We start from the raw sequence: 27230 nt of genomic DNA, 5'->3' as shown, positions 1-27230 counted from the left end.
AAGTTTATTCCTAGGTACTTTATTTTTCTTGTTGCTATAGTAAATGGAATTTTTCTTCTAATTTCTATCTCTCATATTTTATTAGTGGTGTACAGAAATGCCTTTGATTTCTGAATATTGACTTTTTACCCTACTATTTTGCCGAATTCACCTATTAGGTCGAGTAGTCTTTTAGTGAAGTCTATATGGTTCTTTATGTACACTATCATGTAATCTGAAAATAATGACAGTTTTACTTCCTCCTTTCCAATTTGAATGCCTTTTATTTCTTTTTCTTGTCTTATTGCTGTGGCTAAAACTTCCAATAGTATATTGAATAGGAGTGGAGAGAGTGGACATCCTTGTCTTGTTCCTCACCTTAGGTGAAATGCTCTCAGTTTTTGCCCATTGAGTATGATGTTGGCTTTAGGTTTCTCATATATGGCCTCTATTATGTTGAGGTATGCTCCCTCTATTCTCATTTTGCTGTGTGTTTTAATCATAAATGGCTGTTGTACTTTATCAAATGCTTTTTCATCATCTATTGATATGATCATGTGGTTTGTTGTTCATTTCGTTTAGGTGATGCATTATATTTATTGATTTGCAGATATTAAACCATCCTTGCATCCCTGGGATGAATCCCACTTGATCATGTTGTATGATCTCTCTAATGTGTTGCTGGATCCGGTTTGCCAATATTTTGTTGAGGATTTTAGCATTTATGTTCATCAGCGATATTGGCCTGTAGTTTTCTTCCTTTGTTGTGTCTTGACCTGGTTTTGGAATTAGAGTAATACTGGCTTCATAAAAAGAGTTTGGGAGTCTTCCCTCTTTTTGGATTTTTTAGAATAGTTTGAGAAGGATAGAAGTCAGTTGTTTCCTAAATGTTTTGTAAAATTCACCTGTGAAGCCATCTGGCCCAGGGCTTTTGTGTGCCAGGAGTTTTTTTGATTACTGCTTCAATTTCACTAGTTGTTTTTGGTGTGTTCAGGCTTTCTGCTTCTTTTTGATTTAGATTTGGAAGACTATATGTTTCTAGAAACTTGTGCATTTCATGTAGCTTGTCAAATTACTTGTCATACAGTTGTTCATAGTAATTTCTTACAATTCTTTGTATTTCTGTGGTATCAGTTGTGATTTCTCCTTTTTCATTTCTGATTTTATTTTCTTGGGTTCTCTCTCTTTTTTTTTTTTCTTAATGAGCCTGGATAATGGTTTTTTTATTTTGTTTATCTTTTCAAAGAACCAGCTCCTGGTTTTATCGATCTTTTGAATTGTTCGTTTAGTCTCAGTTGTTTGTCTAATTCTGCTCTGATCTTAGTGATTTTCTTCCTTCTACTCACTCTGGGCTTTATTTGTTGTTGTGCCTCTAGTTCTTGTAATTGTAGGGTTATATTTTTAATTTGAGATTCTTTTATCCCTTTTAGGTAGACCTGTATTGCTATGAACTTTCCTCTTAGGACTGCTTTTGCTGTGTCCCATAGGTTTTGGGTTGCTGTATATTCATTATCATTAGTCTCTGGAAACATTTTGATTTCACCCTTCCTGTCATTGTTAACTCATTCATTATTTAATAGCATGTTATTCATTCTCCATGAGTTTGAATGACTTTGAGTTTTTTCCTTGAGGTTGATTTCCAGTTTCAAGCCATTGTGATCTGAGAAGATACTTGATATAGTTTCAATTTTCTTGAATTTGTTGAGGCTTGTTTTGTGCCCTACTATGTGGTCTATCTTTGACAATATTCCATGTACGCTTGAAAAAATGTGTATTTTGCTTCTTTGGGGTGAAAATTTATATACATATATCAGTTAAGTCCCTTTGATCTAGAGTGTTGTTCAATGCCTCAATATCCTTTGTGTTTTTGTTTCAAAGATCTGACCATTGTTGCAAATGGGGTTTTAAAATCCTCTAGTATGAGTGTATTGCTGTCTATATCCTTCCTGAAGTCTTTCAAAAAGTTTCTTACATATTTGGCTGCCCCTATGTTGGATGCATATATGTTTACAAGTGTTATATCATCTTAATGGATTTTTCCCTTTAGTATTATGAAATGTTCTTCTTTGTCTCTTTTTATGGCCTTTGCTGTGAATCTGTTTTGTCTGATATAAGTATTGCTACTCCAGCTTTTTTTTCTTGTCAATTTGCTTGGAATATTTTATTCCATCCTTTCACTTTCAGTCTGTGTAGATCTTTTGTCCTGAGGTGGGTCTCTTGTAGACAGCATATATGTGGGTCATGTTTTCTAATCCACTCAGCATTTAATCCATTTACATTTAAGGTTATTATCAATAGCTACTTATTCATTGTCATTTTCCCCCTTTGTACTCGTGTTCCTCTCTGTCTCTCTCTGTTTCTTCATCTTCTTAAAGCAAACCCTCTAGCATCTCTTGCAATGCTGGTTTGGTGGAGATGTATTTTTTTAGCCTTCTTTTGTCTGGGAAACTCATTTCACCTTCCATTTTGAAATACAACCTTGCTGAATACAGTATTCTTGGTTGTATGCCTTTGTTTTTCATTGCTTGGGATATTTTTTTTCCATTCCCTCTGGCTTGTAGTGTTTCTGTTGAGAAATCTGATGATAGCCTTATTGGAGCTCCCTTGTATGTTATTAGCTGTTTCTCTCTTGCTGCTTTTTAGGATTCTCTCTTTGTCTTTCAGTATTGCCATTTTAATTATGATGTGTCTTGGAGTGGGCCTGTTGGGGTTCATCTTCCTTGGAACCCTCTGTGCTTCCTGGATTTGTGTAACTTTTTCTCTCAGCAAGTTAGGGAAGTTTTTCGTCATTACTTTTTCAAACAGGGTTTCTATCCCTTGCTCCTCCTCTTCTCCTTCTGGCATTCCTATGTATGGATATTATAACACTTCATGTTGTCCCGCAGCTGTCTTAAAACCTCTTTATTCTTTTTCAGTCTTTTTTGTTTGTTTGTTTTCTTGCACTGTCTGGGAATTTTTTTCTGCATTGTCCTCCAGCTCACTGATCCAATCTTCTGCTTTCTCTAGACTGCTTTTAATTTTTTCTACTGTGTTCTTTACTTCAGAAATTGTATTCTTCATTTCCTCCTGTCTCTTGTTAGCTTCTACGTCCTTTTTCATGTGGTGTAATTATCAGTAACTTCCTTGTAGTTTCCTTGTAGTTCTTTGTAGTTCTCTGAGCTCGCTGATCTCATTCAGCTTCCCTATAATCCATGTTTTGAATTCCATATCTGATAGTTTGTTTCCCTCTATTTCATTTAGCACTCTTTCTGGGGATTCCTCCTTTCTTTTTGATGGGGGGTTGTTTCTCCGTCTCCACATTTTAGTGACTCTTTTTGTTTATTGCTGCTTCTTAGATTGATCTGCACTTTCTGGTACTGCTCCTGGTGGTGTCAGATTGTGTACCAGTCTGGGCTTAGGCAGCCTGTTGGAGCCTACCAGAGATCTACTGCCTTTGTCTGTTCCCTTTAGTTGTTAATCTATTCAATCTGTGATCAGCTGTCAGGCTCAAGCACTGAGGGTCAGGCAGGTTAATTCCTTCAGGCAGGGCTTTTGCTTCTCCTCAGGTTGAAGCCATTTAGATGGGAATCGTCTGCCTGCGGTTTGGTGAACGAGCCAGCACTGGGACCTGGTCGGCTGCTCCTTCAGTTCTCTCCTCAAAGTCACTGCCTCAAATTCTCCCCAAGTATCTCTAGTCTTCTCTGCCTTCCCTCTGCTTGAGCCCAGGGTAAGTAAGTGCCAAAATACTTTTGTATGTAATTCATTTAAGAGCTCTTTGTCTCCAGCTGTTTCCTTCAGGCCAACAAAAAACCCTGTGGCTTTTTGCTTTTCATAGTTGGATGTTATTTTACTTTCTGCTCTGCTTCTGTTGTCTGGGAACCCCAGTTGGGGGTTTAGACTCTGCCCTTGTCAGGGGGAACCCCTGGCTGATGAGCTGTTTCTCAGTCCCTTCAGCTGCCACTCATGGGAGCCCAGCCAGGCCTTTCATGTCTCTGCACTTCCTACCAGTCACATTCTGATGTAGCAGCCTTTTCTGTCTCTCTGTGGTTATAAGACTTCTCTCCAGCTGGTGTTCAGTTGATGATTCCAGATGATTTCTCCACAATTAAGTTGTAATTCCAGATTGATCCTGAGAGGAGATTAGTGTAGCTTCCACTTACTCCTCCACCATCTTGCATCTCTATGTGCTCTTTTTTATGCCACTACCATGTTGTTTGATTACTATCGACTTGTAGTATAATATGATATCTGGTGTGGTACCTCCTAATTTTTCTTCTTTCTCAAAATTTATGTGGCTATTCAGAATCTTCTGTGGTTCCATATAAAGTTTAAACTTATTTGTTTTTGGGGGGAGGAAATGCCATTGGTAAATTGGTAAATTGATAGGGATTATATTGAATCTATAGATTGCTTTGTGTATTATGAGCTTTCTTCTTTCTTTCTTTCTTTCACATTTTTAAAATTCTCACCTGAGGATATGTTTATTGATCTTAGATAGAAAGAATTGTCGTCGGCAGCCGTCCGTCTCGAGAGACGATGGCGTAGCTTCTTGAGAGTCTATCTGCACCGCCGAGAATGGCTGTGCAGTCCGACTCGGGAGTGACAATCCCTGCCACACTTGTTACAGGTGAAGGCAGATGGCCGTTGTTGCTGCTGTTGATGCTGCTTCCGCCTCGATCTTTTCTGGACCGCCTCCTCGTTGCGCGCAGCCTCTGCACGTGACGTACCTTGCCTGACCGCGAGCCTCCAGGCTAGGCGGTCGTCTGCTTGAACTTCCCATGTGTTGAGATTGATGGAGCATTGTGTCATGTCCTTTTTGCAGATGTCTTTGAACCGCAGTTTTGGGCGCCCTGTCATCCTCTTGCCTTCTGCTAGCTCGCCGTAGAGGAGGTCTTTGGGGATACGGCCTGCATCCATTCTTTTGACATGGCCGAGCCACCTGAGGCGTCTCTCACTAAGAACTGCATGCAAACTGCTCATGTTGGCTCGCTTCAGCACCTCGGTGTTGGGGACTTTATCCTGCCAGGCGACATGCAGGACGCGTCGCAGGCACCTCATGTGGAAGCTGTTGAGTTTCCTTTCGTGCCTTGCGTAGGTGGTCCACGTCTCGCTGCCATAGAGGAGAGTGCTGAGTACGCAGGCTTGGTAGATGCGCAGTCTGGTTTTCTCAGTGAGGCTGGAATTGTTCCACGCTCGCCGGTTCAGTCTGGCCATAACTGTGGCTGCCCTGGCGATTCTCCGGTTGACCTCCAAGTCGACTGACAGAGAGCTCGAGATGGTGGACCCGAGGTAAGTGAAGTCGTTGACAACCTCCAGGGTGTACCCGTCGATGGTGATGCATGGGGGAGTCCCCATGCCTTGAGCCATAACATTCGTCTTCGTCAGGCTGATGGCTAGTCCGAACTCCTTGCATGCGTGGGAAAGGCAAGTGACTAGCTGCTGAAGTCCCTCTTCGGAGTGTGATGTCAAAGCTGCGTCGTCGGTGAAGAGCATCTCACGGATGAGCACCTCTTTGACTTTGGTCTTGGCTCGTAGACGGGCCAGGTTGTAGAGCTTGCCATCGGATCTGGTGTGAATGAAGACACCCTCGCTGCAGTCCTTAAAGGCGTATTGGAGGAGCATGGAGAAGAAGATTCCGAACAGCGTAGGCGCGAGGACGCAGCCCTGCTTTACTCCGCTGCTGACTGGGAAGGCCTCAGAGGTTGCGCCGTTGTAGGACACCGTGCTGTGCATGTTGTCGTGAAAGGACATGACCACAGCAAGCAGATGTGGTGGACAGCCAATCTTCCGTAGCAAGCTGAAGAGACCGCTTCGACTGACCAGATCAAACGCCTTCGTAAGGTCGATAAAGGCGAGGTAGAGTGGTTTATGCTGCTCGTGACACTTCTCCTGCAGCTGGCGTAGGGAGAAGATCATGTCCACTGTTGAGCGGCCAGCTCTGAAGCCACACTGGGACTCTGGGTAGACGCGGGAAGCAAGGGTCTGCAGGCGGGCAAGAGCGACCCGGGCGAATACTTTGCCGACGACGCTGAGGAGAGAGATGCCCCGGTAGTTGTTGCAGTCGCTGCGGTCTCCTTTGTTCTTGTACATGGTGATAATGTTGGCATCTCTCATATCCTGGGGGATGTAACCCTCCTTCCAGCAGCGACAGAGTAGATGGTGGAGCGGCTGTAGCAGGACTGGTTTCCCGCTCTTTAGGATTTCTGGAGGGATTCCGTTGCTTCCTGGTGCTTTCCTGCAAGCGAGGCGGTCGATGGCTTTGCTGAGCTCTGCCACAGTAGGTGGGGCGTCTAGCTCCTCCATGACTGGTAGGTCTGGGATGGCGTTAAGAGCAGTGTCTGTTACGGTGTTCTTCGTTGCGTACAGCTCGAGGTAGTGCTCGGTCCACCGCCGCATTTGCTGTTCCTGGTCAGTGATGACCTCACCTGTCTTGGACTTAAGGGGGGCGATCTTGGAGGGGATTGGGCCTGTTGCCTTCTTGATACCCTCATACATTCCTTGTGCGTTGCCTATATCGGCAGCTTCCTGGATGCTTCTGCACAGGTTTAGCCAATAGGTGTTGGCACAGTGGCGGGCGGTCTTCTGGACTTTGTTCTTGGCAGCCCGTAGAGCTTGAAGTGTACTGGGAGTGGGCGTGACCTTGTAAGCCAGTAGGGCCTTCCTCTTAACCTCGATCACGGGTTCCATTTCTTCCCAGTGAGCCTCGTACCAGTCAGCGTTCTTCCGCTCTTTCTTCCCGTAAGCAATAATGGCGGAGTTGTATATGACGTCGCGGAGACGTGACCAATTGGATTCGATAATGTCATCTGCCGCCACTCCCTCGCCGAGTGCATCTTCCATCTTGTTGATGAATTGCTGGGTCTTAACTGGGTTGCTGGCACAACTGGTGTTGATGCGTGGGCGACCCTTCATCTTGGAGTGGTGCAACCTCTTCGGCATTATGCGCACCTTGCTTACCACGAGGGCATGGTCCGTGTCGCAGTCTGCACTGTGGTAGCTGCGGGTGAGGAGGGTGCTGCCAATATCCGTTCTTCTGGTGATGACGAGGTCAAGCTGGTGCCAATGGCGGGAGCGGGGGTGCCTCCATGACACCTGGTGGATCTCTTTGCACTTGAAGAATGTGTTTGTCACGCACAGGCCGTGGTGACACGAAAGCTCAAGCAGTCGCTGACCATTCTCATTGATCTTTCCTCTCCCAAAGTTTCCAAGGCAGGTGGGCCAGGCCATGTGGTCGGCTCCTACTCTTGCGTTGAAGTCTCCAAGGAGATAGAGAGCGTTACTACTGGGTATCTTGGATAACGCTTCGTCCAGTGCATGGTAGAACTGTTCTTTCTCTTCGATGGTGGCGCAGAGGGTTGGGGTGTATGCGCTAAGAATGCTGACTGGGCCGAAAGTTGTTGACAATCGGAGGGTAAGTAATCTCTCTGTGCCTTCTGTGGGTGGCTCTATGGAGTTAACAAGCGTGTTCTTCACAGCGAACCCAACACCGTGCTGTCTTGGTTGGTCCGGAGACTTCCCTTGCCAGTAGAAGGTGTAGTTGGTTTCTCTGATAGTTCCGTTGTCGGCCAACCGGGTCTCCTGTAGAGCCGCAATGTCGATGTTTAGTCGTGCCAGTTCCCTATCGATGACAGCGGTTTTCCTGGCACCCTTGATCCACGGAAGGTCTGCAGTAAGTCCGGGGCACATGGTCCTGATGTTCCAGCTAGCGAGGCGAAGAGCCGGAGGCTTCTTCCTTGTTGTTTGCTTGGAATTAACTGGTGCGGGTGTTTTGTGGCCCACTTTTCGAGAGGCGCCTCTCTGATCCCCATGCACCCAGTGGGGCAGGCGAGCCATGGCAAGACGGCACCTAATTGGCTGGGGCTGCCCAGCTTGAGGCGGGCGGTAGCTGTCCAGTGAGGTGCGATGACCTCTCCCACCGTCAGAGGAGACCTCTGGCGCTTGTTTCCTTCGCCAATTGGATGAGCTTATAACCGGTATCTGTCTCCTCCCGTGTTGAGTCGACATCTTGCGATGACGCTGGAGTGTCCTCTCCAGTGAAACTGAAGCAATCTATAGATTGCTTTGTGTATTATGAGCTTTCTTCTTTCTTTCTTTCTTTCACATTTTTAAAATTCTCACCTGAGGATATGTTTATTGATCTTAGAAAGAAAGAATTGGAAAGAAAGAGAAAAACATCAATGGGTTGTCTCTCATATCCTTCCTGACCAGCAATCAAGCCCGAAACCAGGCACGTGTCCTGACTGGAATCAAACCCACAAACTTTTGGCATACAGGATGACATTCCAACCAACTGACCCACCTGCCCAGGGCAATATAGACATTCTAACAATGCTAATTCTTCCTATCCATTAACACAGTATATACTTCCTTTATTTTTATCTTCTTTAATATATTATAATTTTCTGAATACAGATCTTTTAAAAATTCTTGATTACATTTATTCCTAGTTAATTTATACTTTTTTGATGCGATTTTAAATTGTCCTGTTTCTTAGTTTCTCTTTCTGATAATTCATATGGGTGTGTAAAACTGAAATCAGTTTTGTATACTGATATGTAACTAAATTTATCATTCAGTTCTAGTACTTATTTAGTGGAATCTTTAGGTTCTTTATATATAGTATCATGTCATCTGTAAATAATGATAGTTCTATTGCTTTCTTTCCAATTCAATTGCCTTTTATTTATTGTTATTGCCTGATTGCTGTGGCTGGGGCTTTTAATAACATGTTGAATAAAGTCGCTGAAATGGAAAGCCTTATCTTGTTCTTGATCTTAAGAGAAATGTTTTAGATTTTTCTTCTGAGTATGGTATTAGCTGTGGGTTTGTCATATATGGCATTTACTATGTTGAGTCATGTTCCCGCTATCCCATTTTTTCTCAGAGTTTTCATCAAAAATGAATATTGAATCTTGTCTAATGATTTTTCTGCATCTATTGGTGTGACCATTTAATTTTTATCCTTCATTTTGTTTATGTGTTGTATCATGTTTACTGATTTGAATATACTTATTTACATGTAGGACTCAACACAAAGACAATGGTGGCTTTCCCTCCAGCCCATGTCTTGAAGTCACACAATTTAGTTTTTTCCTGTATGTCTCTGGCACTCCCTGAGCTTGACAAAATTCCTCAAGAGTGTTTTAAGAAAGACTAATGCAGGGCCAAGGCTGATTGGCACCTAGAGAGCCTCAAGCATGAGCAAGTTGGGTAGAGTGGTATCTCATAGGTTTGTTAGGGTAAAACTAGTGGAGTTCACCAGGCTAGTGCAAATTCAGATTTAGCTGTGTGGAGGAGGAACCAACACAAGAAAGTTGGTGCTGTTTGGCTATGTGGAGGATGGCTTACCGCATGAATAATGGTGATTATCCCTTCAGCCCTCACCCTATATCCACAGAACTCAGTCTCTCCTTGTAAGTCTCTGGCACTTCTCCCTTTACCACAACTATCATCTGAGTGACTGTCCTACCTTTGTAGCCCAAGGTGAGTACCTATGAGTGAGAGTTAGTGTGCTTGCTCTTTAAGAGGGCTCCTGGGTTTCCAGCAGCCTTCCTTCTCACCTAGGGATAGACAACATTCTTGCTGATTTTTACAGCCAGATGTTATGTTGGCTTCTCTTACAAACACTAGTGATTCTGCCTGGGGGCCCTGGCATAGGGCTGAGACTTCTTGTTTCTCAGGCGTAACTCTGCAGCTGTGATATCCCTCTAGATTCTCAGCCACTACATGTGGATGTGGGTCATCCCATTTTGTGTCTCCACCTCTCATACCAGTCTCGATGTGGCTTCTTTATATCCTTAATGAGAGGGCTTCTATTCAGCTAGCCTTTTAATGGTTATCCAGGTTGACTGTTCTATGATTTAGTTGTAATTTTTATGTGATCATGGGAAGAGGTGAGTGCAGCATCCACCTACTCTGCCTTCTTGACCAGAAACCCCAAGCCTTTCAGAAAGGAGTCAAAGAAAATTCTGTGGAAGTAGGGCTTGGATTGTTTTATATTATAATATAGGTAGTGGAATAACTACTATGCACACTTGGCTTTTTATTTTAAAAATAAGACTAATCATGATAGTACCTTCCTTATGGGGTTGCTTTGAGGATTAGATGTGCATTCTAAGGGGTTGTTTAGAGTAAGTAGTGTGGGCACAAAGAACTTATGCCAGTTATCTTCAAGAGGTTTCTTGAAACTTCCCCCATGCTCACTTCTTTCTATATTTCTTGTTGCCTTTTGGTAAAATAGTAAGAACCAAAATAATACAGTGTGTTCTTCCTTTCTGAGATAACAGTGAGAAAGGGAAGTGGAGAAATGGAAACAGTCCCATAGCCAAACTTTAAAGAAAAGAGGCAGGGTGTTCCTTGATAAAGGTAACGTGCAGAAAGGAATGACAACAGCTCAATTTTAAAGGATCCAGAAAAAAATGACTTTAGGGAACCTATCTGGCAGGAAGCCCGAGTATGATTTTCTCAAAAATATGAACTGCGAGAAGCCTTATAACCAAGGATAGACAAAAGAAATCACTTCACCACAACAAGACTGGTAGGCAGTGTGGAGGAGGTACAAGAGGGCTCCCACAGGTGGCAGCTGGAGTTCTAGAGGGATATTTCAGCAGCTAGAGGGTTACCCCTGATAAGTGTAGGGTCTAAACCCCAAGCTGGGCTCCCCAGCCTACAGCACCAGACCCAGAAAGGAACCCAGAAAACATTCAGCTGTGAAAATAAGGGTTTCTGTTTGCCAAGGAGAGATGCCTTGAGATGCAGAGAGCCTGTTAAGTGGCCAGTGCACAAAATTTCATTTGCAGCCACTTACCCGGGGCTCTAGCAGAGTGGAGTAGAGATGTTTGAGGAGAACCTGGGGCTGTTGAATCTGAGGAGAGAACCGAAGGAACAGCTACCAAGATACCTACGCTGAGTTATTCATTTCCCATACTGCAGAAGCCATCTTTCTCAGGCAAAGCACTCATCTTCAAGTGACATCAGCCTAAGGGGAAGCAATAGTCTTGCCCACAGGGATTGCTCTGTGGCACCCTATGGTGCTTAAGCCAGACTCCTGATTACAGCTTGATTAGATTAACAACTGATCAGTTTAAGATCTGATTAGTTTAACATCTAAGGTGGAATATACAAAGAAGCAGCCAAAATGAGAAGACAAAGAAGAACTAGATGAAACAGAGGCAAGCAATTTGTCAGATAGACAGTTTAGAGTAATGATTATAAGGATACTGAACAGCATTGAAAAAGACATAGAAACCATAAAAAATGATCAGTCAGAAATAAAGAATGCAATATCTGAGATAAATAATACACTAGAAGGAATAAACAGTAGGTTAGATGAAGCAGAGGGTAGAATCAACGTTTTAGGCGATAAAGTAGAAAAAAACACCCAGGCAGAGCAGCAAAAAGAAAAGAAAAGAATTTAAAAAATTGAAGAGAGCTTAAGAAAAATTTTGGACAACATGAAACATAGCAGCACCTGCATCATGGGAATTACCAGAAGGAGAAGAGAGTGAGCAAGGGATCAAGAACGTATTTGAAGAAATAATGACTGAACACTTCTCTAAGCTGGTGAAGGAAAAAGTCACACAAGTCCAGGAAGCTCAGAGAGGTTCATACTAGTTAGACCCAAAAAGACCTACACTGAGATACATCATAATTAAAAAGTCAAGGCTTAAAGACAAAGAGATTTCTAAAAGCTGCAGTAGAAAAGCAGGTAATTACCTACAAGGGAGCACCAATTAGGTGGGCATCGATTACTCAACAGAAGAATTTCAGGCAAGAAGGGAGTGGCATGAAATATTCTAGGTGATGAAAAGCAAGGACCTACAATGAAGGCTACTTTACCCAGAAAGTCTATCATTTAAAATTAAAGGAGAAATTAAGAGCTTCCCAGAGAAGAAAAAGCTAATGGAGTTTGTTAACACCAAACCAGTACTGCAATAAATGTTAAAGGGCTTGCTTTAAGAAGATGAAGAAAAAAAAAAGAGAAAGAAAAAAAAAAAAAAAAAAGAAACCCAAACAAACAGAGGAAAACAGTCTAAGAATACAATGGCACTATATACATATCTATCAATAATTACCTTAAATGTAAATGGCTTAAATGCTCTAACCAAAAGACAGAGGGTAGTTGAATGGATAAGAAAACAAGACCCATATATATGTTATTTCCAATAGACCTATCTCAGATCAAAATATACACATAAACTGAAAGTAAAATGTTGGAAAAAGATATTACATGCAAATGAAAAAAAAAAAAGCTGTAGTAACAGTACTTGTATCAGACAAAACAGACTTTACAACCAAGGAAGAGCACTACCTAATAATAAAGGGGATAACCCAGCAAGAGTATATAACCCTAGTAAACATCTATACCCTCATAATAGGAGCACCTAAATATGTGAAGCAAATCTTGATGGACATAAAAGAAGAGATCAATGAAATACAGGCATAATTGGGGATTTTAACACCGCATTTACTTCAATAGATAGATCTTCCAGGAAGAAAATCAACAAAGAGACAGTGACCTTAAACAACACACTAGATCAAATTAATTTGATTGATATCTTCAAATAATTTCACCCCAAAGCAGCAGAATGTACATACTTTTGAAGTGCACATGGAACATTTTGTGGGAATGACCATAGTTTAGGGCACAAAACGGGTCTCAATAAATTTAAGAAGTTTGAAATCATATCAAGCATCTTCTCTGATCACAATACTATGCAACTAGACTTCCGGCCAAGATGGAGGCCTATACGGATGCGCTAGGTCTCCCTCTACAACTAGAGAGGAATACAACTACTTCAAAACAAAGGATAACTAGAAATTCCAGAAAATAAAACTACACGGAAGCCCAACATATGAAGTTATAAACCAGCGGCGCTCTTTGGGCAGGTAAGAGCGAAAGGGGGCGGCGCTGTTTGCGGTCGCACCTGGGACAGCGGCGGGGAGAACAATCCCGGCTGCAGTCGAACCCCCGGCAGTTCGGGACCCCAATGCTGGGGAAAGCAGCCACCACATCGCCTTGAACGGTGAGGCCCAGGGGGGGGCGGGAGGACGGATCCCGGTCCCCTAGCGGAATAACTGTGTGAATCCATCTTGGACCCCCGCCCCCAAAGAAAGCGCCACAGGGCTGCGAAATAGGTCGCGGACAGGCGCCGGTCGCTGGCTTGTGACGACAAAGCACCATGGCACAGCAAAAAAGACTGCCAAAGGGCGCCGGTCGCTGGGTCATTACGAGTACACAGGCACTGCCCCCTACAGCCGGCCCAAGAAAACAAAACACATCTGTCAAAATGAGGCAGACAACTATAGAAATCCCGGTGGCACAGCTCACCAGGCAACAGATGGAGAACCTGACAGATGAACAGATAAGAAACCTGTCAGATGCTCAGTTCTGGGCCATTGTTATCAGGTGGCTTACAGAATTCACAAAAGATCTGGAAAAAGATGAGAAAGAAGCGAAAAACACTCATAACGAAAGGAACAAAACCACATACGAGACAGATGGTGAGGAAATAAAATCCAGAGTTCATTTCAACAAACCGGAATATGGAGAAGGAACAAGCAGTCAACCAATGCAGCGAGAGGAAATGGGAAGCAACGATGAGAGGATCAGAAACCTCTGGGACAGCTATAAAAGGCCCAACATAAGAATCATTGGTTTGCCAGAGAGCGAGGAAGATGAACTAGAACTTGAAAAATTGAGTGAAAATATAATAAAGGAGAACTTCCCAGACTTGGGGAAGGAAATAGACTTACAGGTCCAGGAAGCACAGAGAGTTCCAAAAAAACTGGACCCAGGGAGAACCACTCCAAGACACATTATAATCAAAATGTCAAAAATTAAAGATAAAGAGAGAATCTTAAAAGCAGCAAGAGAGAAGAAAAGAATTATGTACAAAGGGGTCCCAATTAGACTATCAGCTGACTTCTCAAGGGAGACCCTGCAGGCAAGAAGGGACTGGCAAGAAATATTCAAAGTAATGAAAATCCAAAACCTACAACCACGAATACTCTATCCAGCAAAATTGTCATTCAGAATAGAAGGACAGAGAAAGTGTTTCCAGGACAAAATAAAACTGAAAGAGTTCATTAGATCCAAACCACTGTTATATGAGATGTTAAAGGGACTGGTTTAGAAAAAGGAGGATCAAGACAATGAAATCTAAAATGAAAACTGCATCACAAGAAATAACAGAAGCTAGGGAATTGAAACAAAGGCAAACTAAACAGGCAACGAGAGTGGAAAAAGAACTTTAGGTACGGGGAACATATTGGGGGGAGGTCAACAGGGAGGGGGAATGGGGAGAGGGAGGGAGATGATATAGGAATTAAAGATCATGGTAGGAGGGAATGGAATAGACAGAGAGGTTGAGAAGAACTGTATGCACAACTAATGGACATGATCTAAAAGGGGGTGACAACTGGAGGGAGGGGTCCACCGGGTGGAGGGCAGCAGAGGGAAGGGAAATTGGCACAAATGTAATATTATAATCAATAAAACACATTAAAAAAAAACAAAACAAAACAAAAAAAAAACAATACTATGCAACTAGAAATCATATACAAGAAGAACACTGAAAAACAGGCAAAGACAATGAAGCTAAATAACATATTATTAAACAATGAATGGGTCAACAATAAGATAAAGGAAGAAAGCAAAAGATACTTTGAAACAAATGAAAATGGAAACACAGAAATCCAAAATCTATGAAGAGAGAAATTCATAGCATCACAGGCCTATCTCAAAAAAAGAAAAAAAGAAAGAAAAGAAAAGAAAAAACTAAAATAAACAATCTAACTCCACACTTAAAGGAACTTGAAAAAGAATAACAAACAAAGCCCAAAGTGAGTAGAAGAAAAGATATAATAAAGAGAAGAAAAGAAATAAGTGAAATAGAGTCTAAAAAGAATGGTACAAAAGATCAATGAACCCAAGAATTGGTTCTTTGAAAAGATAAACAATATTGACAAACCTTTAACCAGACTCATCAAAAAAAAAAAAAAAAAATAGAGAAAGGACCCAAATAAATAAAATCAGAACTGAAAGAAGAAAAATAACTGACATCAAAAAATTACAAAGGACTGTTAAGAAAATATGAACAAGTATATGCCAACAAATTGGACAACTTGGATGAAATGGATAAATTATTAGAAAGATATAATCTTCCAAAACTAAATCAGGAAGGATCAGATAATCTGAATAGACAGATTACACTTAATGAAATTGAAGCAGTAATAAAAATAAAACTTAACAAACAAAAGCCCTGGACCAGGTGGCTTCACAGGTAAATTTTACCAAACATTCTGAGAACTAACACCTCTCCTTCTCAAGCTACTCCATAAAATTCAAGAGAAAGGAAGGATTCCAAACTCATTTTGCAAGGCCAGCATTATCCTAATTCCAAAACCAGATAAAGATACTACAAAGAAAGAAAATTATAGGCCAATATCCCTGATGAACATAGATGCTAACATCCTCAACACAATATTAGCAAACATAATACAGCAATGGATCAAATAGATCATGCACCATGATCAAGTGGGATTTATTCTGGGAATGCAAGGTTGGTACAATATTCACAAATCAATGAATGTGATTCACCACATAGATAAAATGAAGGATAAATCTACATGGTCATATCAATAGATGAAGAAAAAGGTTTAGATAAAGTTCAGCACCCACTTATGATCAAAACTCTCAGTAAAGTGGGAATAGAAGGAACATACCTAAATATAATAAAGGCCATATGTTACAAACTCACTGCCAGCATCATACTCAACAGGCAAAAACTACAAGCATTTTCCTTAAGAATAGAAACAAGACAGGGGTTTCCACTTTCAGCTCTCTTATTCAACATAGTATTAGAAGTCCTAACCACAGCAGTCAGATAATAAGAAGAAATAAAAGGTATCCAAATTGGGAAGCAAGAATTAAAACTGTCTTTATTTGCAGATGACATAATACAGCACATAGAGGACCCCAAAGATTCCACCAAGAAACTACTAAAACTAATAAATGAATTTAACAAAGTAGCAGGACATAAGATTAATATCCAGAAATCAGTTGCATTTTATACGTCAGAATGAACTAACAGAAAGGGAAATTAGGAAAACAGTCCCATTCACAATTGCTTCAAAAAGAATAAATTACCAAGGAATAAACCTAACCAAGATGTAAAAGACCTGAACACAGAAAGTTATAAGACTCTGAAGAAAGAAACTGAAGAAGAAGCTTAGGTGGAAGCACATACTGTGTTCATTGTTAGGAAGTATTAACATCATTAAATAGTCTATACTACCCAAAGCAATTATAGATGCAACACAATTCCTGTCAAAATCCCAATGATGAATTAACTTTGTGAGAAACAGTTAAGAATTTTTTTTCCCTTAAAACATTTATATGATCCTATGAGTAGTGGTGATACGAAAATGGCTACAAAAATACTGCACTGTGATAGTCATTAACTACGACTTTATACCTTTTTCAGACTGAGCTCTAGAGTTTTAAAATGAAGTAGTTGTTTTTTATTAGATATCCTTTCTATATTATTTACCTATTAAAATGTGCCCATATTATTTTGAATAGTAATATTGATATTTCTACAGTCTTGAAGAAATACATAGTCTGAGTCATTGGGTCCTATAAGCACTATGTATTTTTCAAGTTAGAATATCTGTGAATGGCAAATCATACTTGCTTCAGGAGCGAGCAAATGGTATTCAACTACTTAATCCTATCATCAAAGTGAGTTAACAGAATTCAATTTAAATAGTACCAGTTCAGAATTACTAGTATGGATCGGAGTAATACGTTTTTAGTATAGGTTTTCTTATGTCTCTGGCTCTTAGACAAGCACACTTTGGTTTCAAACTTTCAGATGTACTTTTGCTAAATTGATGATGATGTTGTATGTGTGTCTGTGTTCATTCAACATTAAATATATTAATGACATTTGACTCAGCTTTTACTTTTTTATCTCTGTTGAAAGAATGCAAATTCTATTCCAGTAACAAGCTCCTCTTAGTTGACTAGTATTTAGACTTATCATAATATTCAGGAAGAAAAATGAATGTAGATATTTATATGTTTGGGTATTAATTTTATATCAACATTTTGTAGTAAACATTTCATTTATTATTAATATGAAATAGTATAGTATTTAAAGACATGTTAGACATGGTTTTTGACTCTATAGAAAAAAATGGAAGAGAATCAAAATTAATAAGTAAAAATGAAGTAATGAGTGTTAAAAAGGTGGAGATAAATAAGTTTTATAGAAATTTAGAAATCAGTATCAGAAATGCAATTTACAAAGATATAAAAGAATCTAGAAAAATATGAACAATAAAATTAATTTTTAATGGTTTTGTTTTCAGATACTCATAATTAAACTTGTTCCAAAATTAAAATGACTCAACACTACTAAGAGGTATTTTGATCTAAGAGAGCTCTTTTCTAAGGAAATAAATGTGTCTAATTTTTAATACACAAAATAAAATCAAATTTTAAATGAACTCAATTTTTAACTTAGCACTTTTTGGAAAAGTTTGATGATGTTGAACTGGGAGCCTAAAGTCAAATATTTTTTATTTTTTAATTTAAAACTTGAGAGTATATATGAATAAAATAATCAGATAGCAACTAATTTAAAAAGATTGTTGCCACTGTTACTAACATTGACAATAAGGAAATGACCAAAAATGTTTTTACAAAGTATAAGATAAAAGGTTTTTACATTGCTGTGTAGTGCTAGAGTTAGCATGGAATCATTCACATTAAAAAAGTGGGTTCACATCATGTAAATAATTCACAGAATATCTTTATGAAAGATATATTTTTCTGAATACAAATGACAATTTGTAAATGGAGTTTCTCTGTTTTCTATAATACTTTTTATTTGTAATCTCATTCTCCTCTACTCAAGTTGTTTGGAAGGTTGGGATTATTTCCATAATGCCACAATGCAGAATGAGCTTCGGGCCTTCTTTAGCATTAACCTTGGGATCCTCAAGCTGAGTTCACACAGTATTACATGAAATGATTTATCTAGAAATTATCCAATTTATAGTAAATAAAGATAGAAGGTGCAGATAATATGTCTCAAGGTAAATATTTAGGGCATGACTGATTCAGTTTCCACAATTTAACCTGACAAAATTCATGTCAGTCAGAACCCCTTATACCTGAAATTTGACTTAGCGGCCTTTCATTATTTAAAATGTTCTCAGTTTCCTTTAAGCTGTCCCAAGACTCAGAGCAGCCAGATGTCTCAGAATCTTGCAAAGAAAACACGCTGATTAACAATAAATCTTTTACAGAGGCAAGACTTCCTAACTGACTCCGGGACTGTTGCAGGACATGGCAAATTCATAAAGAAACAATTTGGAACCCAGGAGGAGAAATGAGCACATTCTTCTGCCACCTGAGTCACCTGGCTCTCTTGAGGATGGATTCTTCACTCCCAGCTCAGGTGGTTCATGCGTGTCCTCTATGTTCTTGTCCCAGTCTTTTCCTAACTGACCTCCAGATCCCTCCTACTGCCATTGCCACCAATAAGACAACATTTTCTCTGTCTTTTCATTGCTTTTTAATCCAGATTAAAAAACAATTAACTCTTGAATTCACTTGCCTTATGTCCTCACCCTTTGGCAATGTTTTGTTCTACTTTTCCAAACTGCTTTTCCAGATGGCTGATCGATAAATAATACTTTATAAGATTTCTGTCATTTTCCTCCTGCTTCATCTCCTTGCTGTTGGAATAGCATACTCTAATTATTTCCCATCCATAAAGTTAACTGTCTGCCCTTCAGGTAGTAGTATAATCAGTCTCTCATTGCTCTTACAACTTATAATAAAAATGAAAATTAATTCCACATTGTTGAAGTGAGTTATCATTTACAGTCATATGAGAGTCATCTTTGACATCTCCCTTTCCTCACTATTGACGTTATTTTCTCCAGTTGCTGTGGATTGTCCCTACTCATTATCTTAAACCCAGACCTCTTTTTATTCCTGGTGTTGCTGCCTAGTTCTGACTCTTCCTATTCAGCTTGGATTTATCCACGATAGCCTACAGTTGGGTTTCCACACCTCAAATTTCACCCATGCCAATATATTTGCTACAATGTTATCAGAATAAATGAACTTTCTAAAACTCATATCTGACCATGTTATTCTTTTGCCTAAATTCTTCAGTGCTTCCCAACTACACAGTTCTAAAATTCATTCCTCGACAGTTGAAACCTTTGAAAACTGAATACCTGTCTATGTCTTGGCACACTCACCAGTCACATTCCATGCTGCAGCTGGAGGTTCCTGGGGGTCTTGTTGCATGTTTCACTGTCGTGTCCTTCACTCAAGTGGATCCTCTTGCTTAGAGACCCATGACCTTGTCACTGGGAGGCTTTCTATGACATTCTTACTCCGTTTCTCTAGTGTACCTAGCATAATGTTTTCTTACGTCACATACTGTAGTAGATTAATTTTTACTTCTCTGCATTGTCTGCTAGACTTAGACAAGGGGTTTTGTAGACATAGATCACCTCCCTTTGTATTGTGTTTGTTTTTGCATACTTAACATATAATAAATTCTCAAAAATTTTAGTGGGTTAACAATATATTTGTGAAAATCAGAGGTCAAATTTCATTCTACATTATTCTTTCAAGTATTATCAATTATTCTTTGAGTAACTGCTATTATTTACATGCTACATATTTCCAAAAAGAGTGATTTATCTAGCAAGAAATCCCCATCATATCATTATAAGAAGCATAAACAGAAGACGTTATATAGCACAGAATGGATTGGTATATATAATACTATCTTGACTGCTAGAGAGGAATACAAATGCAAAAGTAAAATAGTAAAAACAAACTGTGCTTGCTTTGGCAGCACATATACTAAAAAAATAAAAACACACCAAAAATTACCTACCACTGGGTGTTATAGCTTAGCTATTAAAAAAAAAAAAAAAAAAAGACATTGCTTGTGACTCTGTATTTAGTTCCTAACTTTTAAAAACCTTTAAATATTAAACAGTTATTTTATAGCTATGATGTTTTTCCCAGTGTGTATATTTCCCCTTCTCCATTCAAACAAGGATTGTATGAAGATCCTGGTCAGGATTATCTTGGCCTTTGGATTCCATTAGGGTCATATTTAGAAGTTGGCTCAAGCAAAAATCTGGCTCCAGCCCACTCCTCCCTGACCAGCATTCTGTTTGGCAAAGCCTGCCAGGTGCCTGATTGCATGGAGAAATGGGATAGGATCACTCAGTGTGACAGTCAGGAGAGATTTCACAGATCACAAGTGTTTAGAGAAACAAGTCAAAATCGAGCCATGCAAACATGTCCTGTCATCTTCCCACTACATGGGGTGGCCTGCCAAGCAGGAGTCCAAGGTCACGTGGCAATATTGCTCCTTTGGACAACAGCCTAATGAAAAGAGACTTCTTGCCGCATACCACTCGTGTATATAAAAATAATAAAAAAATCCCCAACTCTGTTTTTTACCTGGTCAGCCAGCAAATACAGGGAAATTGGGGTTTAGCATGACTTGGTAGATAATAAGCCTTTAAGTAATGACATTTTTACAGTTCGTCCTCAAAGGAGAACAATGCCAACTTTGTTGTGAGGCAGATGGTGGGGAAAAAGGTGGATGTGAATCTCATCATTTAGCAGGCAAATTAATTTATGTGACAATAACCAGCCTCCAAATTGGGTTTATTGACTCATTACATTTTCTCCCTATGAAATTTAGTAAAATGACAAACTCTACATTTTAAAGGAGCTGAAGGTTATTTTCTCATTTTAAAAAGGAGCACACTCAGCATTAGTATCTATAGTAACAATATTCCCACAGCTTCAAGTTAGTTACTGACTTTTCTATAGTTTATGGATAATATGTTTGTAATAAAATTATGGTAACCAAGCAATCCTTAATTAATCTTTAAAATAATCAATTATTTAACTGCTGGATAATTTTTTGGAGTCCAAGTAATTTTTAAAACAAAAATAACACATACCAGTAAAACTTTAAATTATTTGGATAAGTTGGGGGGGGGGAGTAATGAAAGAAAAGGAAACTAAGATAAAAACTGTAATGTCATTTTAGCTCCTCCATGAGTTAGGGAAGTCTGTTTACTATGGTCAGGTTGCCTTATTGACATATTAAGGCCAAATTAATGTAAAGGAGGGACTTCTGTTATAGAAGATCAAGAAAAGAAACAAAATAGACATTGTTGATCAAACTGTACAGCAGACTGCAATGAACTCTTATAAACCAGCAATTTTCAATCTTTTCATCTCATTGCACACCTAAACTAATTACTAAATTCTGTGGTACACTCAAAAATATATTTTTTGCTGATCTGATAAAAAAGTATAATTTTGATTCATTCACACAAGATGGCCATTGTTGTGCTGGCTGCTGTAATTTTTTATTTGATGATCTAAGGAGAAAGAGGTGAATACCCCTGACTAAATAGTCAAGTATTGCATGTTTTAAAAATTCTGTGTCACACCAGTTGAAAATCATTGTTGTAAATCATACCTTGGAATTGCTGGCTAAGTCGCTGCTAGGGCCTTCTGCCTTGTGCTGACAACAGCTGAAAGCTCTTCAGAGAGGTGTATGCTTTACTATACCAGGGCCCAACCAGCTACAGGCTCCTGTACCTGCTAGCCTCCACCTTTTAAACGGCACGTCTTCTCAAAGTTTTCTCACTCTAACTTTATCTCCACAAATCAAGAAAATTTGGTAAAAATTATTTTTTGTCTATATACAAAAATAAGTGGTAGAGTAAGCAGTTTTAACCAAAAAATTACATAAATGCATTCTTTTTGCAAAAATCTGAATAGTGCAGACAGCTATAGGCTAACAAGGGTATGCTCTTTTTTTTCTCTCTAGGGATGATTCCAGGTAGTTGTCTTTGATTTTATGAATACAGAGTTATGCACATGCTGATCTTGTCCTGTTTGTTCTTTAATGAAGTGGACTGGTATTTTAATATTTTCTGACTTGTATTAGTCACAGGACAACATGTGTGTTCTTGGAATGATGCCACATCTACTTCAATCTTTTCATAGCTGGGTAATACTTGACATGTGAATATACTACTTTGTCTATTCAGGTCTTTTTGTTTTCACCTCTGAGATGAATGAAAGGGCTCACATCTTGATTGTTGTGGACAAAAATTTTACCTTGACTATTTTCTGATGTCTTGTCTGGGGTAACATCTGGCAGGAGACCTGGAGAATAAGTATAACAAAGCATAACAAAGATTAATAATCTTTAACTTATCAAACAAATAATTTCTATAAAATGTTCTCTTAGCTGGTCTACCTACTATGCCCCCTAAAGCACAACACTCTATTATTCATTAGGTGTCTCCTCTTGGCCCAGAGTTTCTCTGGTGGCCCCTCTGGCCCCTCCTTTTTTGCTTCTGCCTCACCTTGAGCATGACTTCCAGACCATTTTTCCTACAGTTCAGATCATGGCATCTTGTGCTCAAAAATTATTAACAGCTTTCACAGCAGCCAGGTTTTGATAAATTCTGAATCTCTCTGCACTGATATTCGCAATTCAGTCTCAGTGAGAGCTAAGGGGAGGTATAACCACTGAGCAGCTGTGAAGTCATTGATCATGTCAGTGATCCTCACTGAGTCTCAGTTTCCTTATCTATAAAAGAAGGGATGGTGATGGCATAACCTATGTGGTTATTTCCATTTAAGACTCTCATCCCATTTAAGTATTGATTAAAGAGCTGAGAAATTCTGTTTGCCGTGCCACCTCTCAGATCAGCAGTATATTTCATCCTCACTGCAACACAATTTAAGATCTTTTGAAGGATTTTGCTTCTGTTTTAAACATATGAGTTTTGATGTTTATTGAAACCCAAAAGCCGGAAGGGACTTGGCTCATTTTTGCATCCTGGCACCACTTGCAACTAGTGACGTGAGGTGCTTTTGCCAGCAAGGCCTGTTTTAATCAAAGCTTTCATCTGAAATGCAATTCACAATTTCTGGGTGGTAAAGAATAATTCCCCACAGGATAGATGTACAAAGCTGTAATGCTGAGCTCCTTAAATACTTGCAACAGGAGGTAAAATGCCTTTCACCGAACAAACTTGCCTCAAGTGCTCTCTTTGCCTGTCACTATCCTAAGGACACGTGATGAATAGGATGGTGTTCCTGGCCTCTCATAGCTTCCAGTTGTGTAGCAGATAAGCCATGAATACTATAATGTTAGAATATGGCAAATGTCATTATAGAAGCATCACAAACTAGGAGTTCACAGAGGGAGGAAAATACTCATGATTAAGGCAAGGAGGAAAATAGAAAGTGAACTCTGCATTATAGTTTAAAAAATATTTAGTTTGTTTTGTTTTTTATTTTTTGGTTAGCAATACTTAAAAGGCTTATGGGGGAAATTTAGAATTATGCATTGGTGTAGCTTTCACTTTTCCTCACCTTCTCCAACCAGGTATAATTGTTAGCTGAGTTTCAGTGATAAGTCTGGTGAAGGGAGTCATCATAACGCCCCTGGAACATATATCCCAGGCATTTTAGCTGTGGGAGAATCATGGTGGCTGAGTTTCAAACAAGAATGAGAAAGCTGTAGTCACCACTCTTCCTAAATCAGAACCAATATAGCCACATATAGTAAAATTTTTTGTTAATACAGTTGAGGTTTGAGCAGTGATAATCATGAACACTTCAGAAGTCAGACAGGCTCACAAAACTATTTTCTGTGCTGCTGCTGAGCCTTAGGTGGAGAATGCAGCTGGGTTCTCACCAGTCCCCCACACCCTTCTACATCACCTCTTCCCCGCCTTCCTGAATTGACTTGCTCTCTCAAGCTGCAGGCCTTCCTCTGAAGACTGGAAGGTTGAATAAGTGAGGACACAGGCTGCATGCCAGGAGGACAAGCAGCTGCCTGCAGGAAAGGAAAGGAATGAACAGCACAGACAGGATCAGTCTCTTCTCAGAATTCACCAGTTAGGGAAACCATTCCTCCTTTGGGGATAGCAAGCATGGGATAGATGCAAAGGCCAGATGTTAGAGGTGTTTTAGTAGAAGTGCCCCATGTTAATACCAGGGCATGAAGAACACTTCCTTCAGTGGGTTAGTGATTATCCCTGAATGGAAGGAATCAACAGTTTTATGTTTTCTTCATGAACCTTTCTCCAGCATTTATGAGATGGGTGCTCTGACATCCAGGGATCCTTGCATCAAATATACATCAGTTGTACCATCACAGTCATTCACTGCACCCCTTCTTCTCTACAAAAGTATTGTTCTGAGGATGACAATTCTCTTTCTATCCTATTATTCATCCCTGGTCTTGCCAAGCTGTGTAGTCAAGTATAAAATGGCCAGGCAATATACACTGTAACTGAAAGTCTATCTGAAATACTCCTATTATACCATGACAACAAAATTAAAATGTTACAAATTCTATCAATGTGAATTCTTGAATATTAACAAATTTCCAGGGAGAAAAGAAATCAAAAAGTATCTTTTTTACTTTTTATATCTTTTGGCCTCAGACAGAAAGTCTTCATTGTGATCCTTGTTAGTGGCTATAGTTCAAGCTGTCTCTGTCAAACCTATTTTCTTCAGGATCTTAGAAGTACAACCAATTCAAGATAATGCAAGTTTCTCATTGTTTTACTTTCTAAAGAATTCAGAGAACTAATAGAACACAAACTTCACCACCATCTCCATTCTCATCGCATGAATATGTATATACACATGTGCATACATATGCACACACATATACACAAGCATATACACATACATCCATGCACACATACACACACACAAATACATACATGCTCACATGTTTACACATATAATACACAGATACATAAGGAAGTCACTGTTGATGTCACAGTTAACTGAGGCAAACTGATGCCCACAGAACTCAGAAATTAATACAATGTAGAAGTACACTGTTAGCACCAACCTGAGACTATGGCAAAGACTAGGAGATGTCTGATGGAAGAATGGAAATTTAGACAATCTCTGTTTAGTCTCACCACAATGTCATTCAGTCTCTACCATTGTATGAACTTAGGTTTAATTGGGAGAGCTCATTCATCAAGCTGTGAAAAATCTTATCTTAAACTGTTTCCCTTCAGAAGTTTGCAAATTTTCTTGCAAAAAATTAGAAATTTACACTCATTGCTGCTGCAGACCCAAAATATTACTGAGGTGTATTTCTTTCCCGTCCAGCACAATCAAGCCTCTATTTCTACTGCTCCCTTTTTTTTGTTCCATGTTGTTCTTGACCAACTAGAGTTGAGCTGAGGATGAGATTTGTACAAATGGCACAGCCTCAACTTCTGTGCCAGTACTACGGCTTCTTGATACTGAGTTGCTTAGGACTGCAATGCCTGCCTTCTTGGGCAGGCATTCCCATCTCTGCATAGCTATTCCTTTGGAGACTCAGTCTCGATGGATAAAAGAACTGAGCCAACGCTGTTGAACCTGAGCCTTGAAGCCCCAATAGAGAACCATTCTTTGTCATGGGATCTTCCTAAGAATGTTTCCTCTCCTCATTTCTTTGAATTCTCCAGATATTTAATGTCTTGTGATTCTTTAATAAAACCATAAATGCTTCTTTCTGCCATTTAAATTTCTTTTTTTATTGTTGTTCTATTACAGTTGCCCCAGTCCCCCCACCCCACCCCCCGATCCTGTTACTCTCCACTGAAAGTACTGGTGTATGCTTGTAGTAGTTTACTTTATTTGTTCTTTCCTTGATATTTTGTGGGAACTTTTGTAGAGTAGTTTGCAGTTTAACTTACTTTAAAAAACCCTGGTCCCTTCCCTATCCTATATTACGTAAGGCTGCTGGAACCGAGTGCTTCATTTCTTTTATTTTTGTTTATTTTTAGACCTACATATTTCCATGTGTTCTTAGACTTTACCTCATAGAAAAAAATGAAGTCAAGCAATTCTTAATGTTAGGGACATCAATTATTTAAACATACCTTTCCTGCTAATCTGTGCTGATAAATTTCATTGGGGTGATTTGCCATTATACCCACTTCCAACTCAGGGGGAGCCTTTTCAGTAAACCAGTGATTCTTAGAGTATGGTTCCCAAACCCCTGAGAGCTTGTAAGAAATATAAGTTATTGAGCCTAACCCCATACCTACTGAATGGGAAACTTGGAGGAGTAGATCCAGCATCTTAATTTAAAGAAGCCCTCCAGATACTTTTCTTTCTCACTAAATGTCTCAGTTGGTTCAGGATACTGTAACAAAAATATCAGAGTGCATCACTTAACCAACAGAAATTTATTTCTCACAGTCTAGTGGGTAGGAAGACCAAGATCAAAGTGTTGGCCAATTTGGTTTCTGGTTGGAACCCAACTTCTGGTTTGCACATGACTGCCTTCTTGCTGTGTCCTCACATGGAGGAGAGAGAGATCATCTCTCCCATGTTTCTTCTTGTAAGGGCATTAATATCATTTATCAGGGCTCTACACTCATGGCCTAATTACCTTCCAAAGGCCCCACCACCAAATATCACACTGAAGTTAAAGCTCCAACAGAAGAATTTTTGAAGGACATTTCCAGTAGCATAGCACTCAGGTTTGTGAACTACTACCTTCGATTATGTCCAGATTCTGACTAACTCATCCATATTGGCCTTTCTCCTTTTCTTGGCCATATTAAAGTAGTCTGTAGGGTTAATGGATGTGGCAGCTCACCTCAGATTTCTATCACAAGTAATTGTAGTAGTAAGTGCTGACTATGTCCTAGCCAGTACTAGTTGTTTACATAGAATAACCCATTGGTCCTCACAATGGGCTGACTGAGATAAGTACTCATTGTGTACACATTTCTTTTTATCCTCCTTTCTCCAACCCTTGGCAACCATTTATTTTTTAACTATCTCTGTAGTTATGCCTTTTCCCATTAAAATACCATATAATTATGTTATATAGAATCATACAGTATATAGCCATTTCAGATTGTTTTTTTTTTTCACTTAGAAATATGCATATGTTTCCTTCATGTCTTTTCATGACTTGATATAGCTCATTTCTTTTTAGCACTGAATAGTAGTCCACTATTTGGACATACTGCAGGTTATTTATCCATTTACTTATGAGTTTTATATGTATTTTACAGATACGAAAGCTGAGACACAGAGGACTACCAGCTTACCCAGTACTACATACTGAGACAGTCTGTCTGCAGCTTCCATGTGTATCACCAGAGGAAGTAGGCTGGTTCTCAGTTATCCACTTTCTGGAAGT

This window comes from Furipterus horrens, unplaced genomic scaffold, assembly GCF_987537825.1.
Source record: "Furipterus horrens unplaced genomic scaffold, mFurHor1.1.pri manual_scaffold_7, whole genome shotgun sequence".
In the NCBI taxonomy this organism is placed as follows: Eukaryota; Metazoa; Chordata; class Mammalia; order Chiroptera; family Furipteridae; genus Furipterus; species Furipterus horrens.
This window is presented reverse-complemented; position numbering follows the sequence as displayed.